Genomic DNA, 6,510 nt, shown 5'->3' on the forward strand with positions numbered 1-6,510 from the left:
GCACATGTGCATTCTGACTGGTGTGAGCTGATAGTTTTTTGTGATTCTGATTTACATGTCTTTAATAATTCTTAATGTTCAGCATATTTCCACGAGGTTTTCTTTTCTGTTAAAACAAAAAAGGAAAAATGTATGAGTACAATATACCGCCTGAAATTGTCTTCGTGGAAGGTTGCCCTCTTTTGATCGTTTTGGTCAATTTTCGACCCCAGGTTTTTCTTTGAGGGCAGGTGTCATTTACAGGCCTGCAATGATTGTGAATATTTAGTGACTTTTAGCACTCGGTTTAAAGCTGCTCTTGTGGGAAACGGCCACAAGGCGGCAGCATTTCTCCATTATGATATCTGGTTACTAGGGCAGCAGAGCCTTTCTGGAAGTGCTGTTCCTAGCTTGTAAATTGGAATGGAATGTGCCAGGAAAAAGCCCCTTAAGTTTATGTCTCATTACTTCTTGTTCGTTATTTAAATTTAATTTTTATTTTTTATCAGAGCAAATTTGATTACACTATTCTGTTTGTTCTAGGTGTGCAAGATGTGGTTCTTTTACACAAATACATATATGTATTCTTCTTCGGATCCTTTTCCCATGTAGGTTATGACACAATGTTGAGTAGTCTTCTCTTGGTATTCCGTAGGTCTTTGGTGATTACGTATTTCACCTGTGTTTGTGTATCTCTATTAACCCCAATATCGTAATGTAGCCAATCGTCACACTTTTCCATTTGGTGAACCATAGTTTGTTTAATGAATCTGTGATTGCCTTTCTCTGTGGAAATATCTTCATTGGTATCAATTTTTAGGTAACACCTTTAAGTGATATCATAGGATCGGTGTCTTTCGCTTTGTGACTCACTACAAGTTGCGTGATTACTTCTAGACTCATCTATGGTGCTGCAAATGGCATTGTTTCATTTTTTTTCCCCAAGCAAATATTCTTTCTGTACAGGTACCAGTTCTTCTTTGTCCACCCATCCGTTGGTGGACTTTTTGGTTCCTTCCATATCTTGGCTATTGTAATACTGCTGCAATGCAGATGTGCCTGCCTGTGTCTTTCCAATTCTGTCTTCTTAGGTTATAGGTCCAAGAATGGGCAGGCTGGATCATAAGGTAGCTCAATGTTTACCTTTTGAAAGCACCTCCATTGTGTTTCCATTAGTGGGTCTTACCACATCCCAATCAGCACCGAAGGTACGCATTTCTCCACATCCCCTTTAACATTTAATGTTTAAAGAATTTTTGCACATGGCCCTTCTGAATGTTGTGACCTGACAGGTTTTTGTAATTTGGATTTGCATGTCCTTAACAATTCCTAATGTTCAGCATTTTCCCACGACTTTTACTTTTCCATTTAAAAAAATATAAAACGTGAGTACAATAAACCTCTTGAAATTTTCTTCTTCGAAGGTTGCCCTTTTGTGAAATTCTTGGTCGATTTTCGACCTCAGGAGTTTTTTTGGAGGCAAGTGTCATTTACATGCCTGCAATGATTGTGAATATTTCGTGACCTTTAGCACTGGGTTTAAAGCTGCTGTTGTGGGAAACGGCCTCAAGGTGGGAGCATTTTTCCATTATGAAATCTGGTTACTAAGGCAGCAGAGCCTTTCTGGAAGTCGTGTTCGTAGCTTGTAAATTACAATGAAATAGGCCAGGAGAAAGCCCCTTACGTTGATATCATTACTTCTTGTTCGTGTTTTTAATTTAATTTTTATTTTTTATCAGAGCAAGTTTGATTACACTATTCTGTTTGTTCTAGGTGTGCAAGATGTGGCTCTTTTACACATATACATATCTGTATTGTTCTTCGAATCCTTTTCCCATGTAGGTTATGACAGAATGTTGAGTAGTCTTCTCCTTGTATTCCATAGGTCTTTGGTGATTACATATTTCACATGTGTTTGTATATCTCTGTTAACCCCAATATCATAAAGTATTCAATCCTCACACCTTTCCATTTGGTGAACCATAAGTTTGTTTAATGAATCTGTGATTGCCTTTCTCTGTGGAAATATCTTCATTGGTATCAATTGTTAGGTAACACCTCTAAGTGATATCATAGGACAGGTGTCTTTCGCTTTCTGACTCACTACTAGTTGCGTGATTACTTCTAGACTCATCTATGGTGCTGCAAATGGCATTGTTTCATTTTTTTCCCCGTGCAAATATTCTATCTGTACAGGTACCAGTTCTTCTTTGTCCACCCATCTGTTGATGGACTTTTTGGTTGCTTCCATATCTTGGCTGTTGTAATACTGCTGCAATGCAGATTTGCCTGCCTGTGTCTTTCCAATTCTGTCTTCTTAGGTTCTAGGTCCAGGAATGGGCCTGCTGGATCATATGGTAGCTCAATATATACCTTTTAAAGGCGCCTCCATTCTGTTCTCATTAGTGACTCTTTCCAGGTTTCGTCCCACTTCATGTTGAGGGTATGCATTTCTCCACAAGACCTTCAGCATTTCGTGTTTGTAGTTTTCTTGCTGATGGTTCTTCTGACTGGTGTGAGCTGATACGTCTTTGTGGTTGGATATGCATGCGTCTAATAATCCGTTGAAATTGCACTTTAAGGCATATCCTTTTTTCCCCCAAACTGTGTTTACAGCTTACTTCTTCAAATTGTTTTCTTAAAGTATGTGCCACATTTTGAAATTTTTTGGCCATTACCACCCTCAAGACATTTTGAAGGCACGTTTCATGTACAGCCCTGCAGTACTTTCTCATATGAAGTGACCATTAGCACAGGTTTTAAAGCTGCTGTTGCAGGTAACGGCCAGAGTGTGGCAGCATTTCTACGTTCCCCATGCTGGTACTAGGGAAACGGACCTTCCTGCCAGTGCTGTTCCTCGGTTATAATTTAGAGTGGAAGGTGCCCGGATCAACCCACAAAAGTTGATGTCTCCTTACTCATGTTTGTTTTTTAAATTTAATTTCCATTTTTTAGTGGAGTAATATTCCATGGTGTACATGGGCCACTTCTTCTTTGTGCATTCCTCTGTAGAAGGACATTTTCGTTGCTTCCAGGTGTTGGCTATGGTAAATATTGCTGGAGTACAGGTTTGCCAGCCTGTGCCTTTTTGATTCTCATTTTCTCAGGTGATAGGCAAAGCAGTGCGTATGCTTGATTGACTGGTAGCTCAATGTTTACCTTTTCAAGGCACCTTCATTGTGTTTTCATTAGTGGCTCTTACCTCTTCCCACTTAGCACCGGGGGTATGCATTTCTCCACATCCCCTTGAACATTTTTTGTTTACAGAATTTTTGCACATGGCCATTCTGACTGGTGTGAGCTGACAGGTTTTTGTAATTTGGATTTGCATGTCCTTAACGATTCCTAATGTTCAGCATTTTCCCACACCATTTTCTTTTCTATTAGAAAAAAAAAGAAAAAAGTGTGACTACAATATACTTCTTGAAATTTTCTTATTGGAAGATTGCCCTTTTTTGAATTTTTTGGTCGATTCTCGACCTCAGAACTTTTTTTCAGGGCATGTGTCTTTTACAGGCCTGCAATGATTGTGAATATGTAATGACCTTTAGCCCTGGGTTTAAAGCTGCTGTTGTGGGAAACGGCCCCAAGGCGGCAGCATTTCTCCATTACCAAATCTGGTTACTAAGGCAGCAGAGCTTTTCTGGAAGTCGTATACCTAGGTTGTAAATTAGACTGGAATGTGCCAGGAAAAAGACCCTTAAGTTTATGTCTCATTACTTCTTGGGGTTTTTTTAAATTTAATTTCTATGTTTTATCAGAGCCAATTTGATTACACTGTTCTGATTGTTCTAGGTGTGCAAGATGTGTTTCTTTTACACATATACATATATGTATTCTTGTTCGGATCCTTTTCCCATGTAGGTTATGACACAATGTTGAGTAGTCTTCTCTTGGTATTCCGTAGGTGTTTGGTGATTACGTATTTCACCTGTGTTGGTATACCTCTATTAACCCCAATATCGTAATGAAGCCAATCGTCACACTTTTCCATTTGGTGAACCATAGTTTGTTTAATGAATCTGTGATTGCCTTTCTCTGTGGAAATATCTTCATTGGTATCAATGTTTAGGTAACACCTTTAAGTGATATGATAGGATCGGTGTCTTTCACTTTCTGACTCACTACAAGTTGCGTGATTACTTCTAGACTCATGTATGGTGTTGCAAATGGCATTGTTTCATTTCTTTTTCCCTAGCAAATATTTCGTCTCTACTTGTGCCAGTTCTTCTTTGTCCACCCATCTGTTGGTGGACTTTTTGGTTCCTTCCATATCTTGGCTATTGTAATACTGCTGCAATGCAAATATGCCTGACTGTGTCTTCCCAATTCTGTTTTCTTAGGTTATAGGCCCAAGAATGCGCTTGCTGGAAAATATGGTAGCTCAATGTTTACCTTTTCAAAGCACCTCCACTGTGTTTCCATTAGTGGGTCTTACCACATCCCACTTAGCACCGAGGGTATGCATTTCTCCACATCCCCTTTTACATTTTATGTTTACAAAATTTTTGCACATGTGCATTCTGACTGGTGTGAGCTGATAGTTTTTTGTGATTCTGATTTACATGTCTTTAATAATTCTTAATGTTCAGCATATTTCCACGAGGTTTTCTTTTCTGTTAAAACAAAAAAGAAAAAATGTATGAGTACAATATACCGCCTGAAATTGTCTTCTTGGAAGGTTGCCCTCTTTTGATCGTTTTGGTCAATTTTCGACCCCAGGTTTTTCTTTGAGGGCAGGTGTCATTTACAGGCCTGCAATGATTGTGAATATTTAGTGACTTTTAGCACTCGGTTAAAAGCTGCTCTTGTGGGAAACGGCCCCAAGGCGGCAGCATTTCTCCATTATGATATCTGGTTACTAGGGCAGCAGAGCCTTTCTGGAAGTGCTGTTCCTAGCTTGTAAATTGGAACGGAATGTGCCAGGAAAAAGCCCCTTAAGTTTATGTCTCATTACTTCTTGTTCGTTATTTAAATTTAATTTTTATTTTTTATCACAGCAAATTTGATTACACTATTCTGTTTGTTCTAGATGTGCAAGATGTGGTTCTTTTACACAAATACATATATGTATTCTTCTTCGGATCCTTTTCCCATGTAGGTTATGACACAATGTTGAGTAGTCTTCTCTTGGTATTCCGTAGGTCTTTGGTGATTACGTATTTCAGCTGTGTTTGTGTATCTCTATTAACCCCAATATCGTAATGTAGCCAATCGTCACACTTTTCCATTTGGTGAACCATAGTTTGTTTAATGAATCTGTGATTGCCTTTCTCTGTGGAAATATCTTCATTGGTATCAATTTTTAGGTAACACCTTTAAGTGATATCATAGGATCAGTGTCTTTCGCTTTGTGACTCACTACAAGTTGCGTGATTACTTCTAGACTCATCTATGGTGCTGCAAATGGCATTGTTTCATTTTTTTCCCCAAGCAAATATTCTTTCTGTACAGGTACCAGTTCTTCTTTGTCCACCCATCCGTTGGTGGACTTTTTGGTTCCTTCCATATCTTGCCTATTGTAATACTGCTTCAATGCAGATTTGCCTGCCTGTGTCTTTCCAATTCTGTCTTCTTAGGTTATAGGTCCAAGAATGGGCCGGCTGGATCATAAGGTAGCTCAATGTTTACCTTTTGAAAGCACCTCCATTGTTTTTCCATTAGTGGGTCTTACCACATCCCAATCAGCACCGAAGGTACGCATTTCTCCACATCCCCTTTAACATTTAATGTTTAAAGAATTTTTGCACATGGCCATTCTGACTGTTGTGACCTGACAGGTTTTTGTAATTTGGATTTGCATGTCCTTAACAATTCCTAATGTTCAACATTTTCCCACGACTTTTACTTTTCCATTTAAAAAAATATAAAACGTGAGTACAATAAACCTCTTGAAATTTTCTTCTTCGAAGGTTGCCCTTTTGTGAAATTCTTGGTCGATTTTCGACCTCAGGAGTTTTTTTTGAAGGCAAGTGTCATTTACATGCCTGCAATGATTGTGAATATTTCGTGACCTTTAGCACTGGGTTTAAAGCTGCTGTTGTGGGAAACGGCCTCAAGGTGGGAGCATTTTTCCATTATGAAATCTGGTTACTAAGGCAGCAGAGCCTTTCTGGAAGTCGTGTTCGTAGCTTGTAAATTACAGTGAAATAGGCCAGGAGAAAGCCCCTTACGTTGATATCATTACTTCTTGTTCGTATTTTTAATTTAATTTTTATTTTTTATCAGAGCAAGTTTGATTACACTATTCTGTTTGTTCTAGGTGTGCAAGATGTGGCTCTTTTACACATATACATATCTGTATTGTTCTTCGAATCCTTTTCCCATGTAGGTTATGACAGAATGTTGAGTAGTCTTCTCCTTGTATTCCATAGGTCTTTGGTGATTACATATTTCACATGTGTTTGTATATCTCTGTTAACCCCAATATCATAAAGTATTCAATCCTCACACCTTTCCATTTGGTGAACCATAAGTTTGTTTAATGAATCTGTGATTGCCTTTCTCTGTGGAAATATCTTCATTGGTATC

Source organism: Eubalaena glacialis, chromosome 12, assembly GCF_028564815.1.
Source record: "Eubalaena glacialis isolate mEubGla1 chromosome 12, mEubGla1.1.hap2.+ XY, whole genome shotgun sequence".
NCBI classification, from domain to species: Eukaryota; Metazoa; Chordata; class Mammalia; order Artiodactyla; family Balaenidae; genus Eubalaena; species Eubalaena glacialis.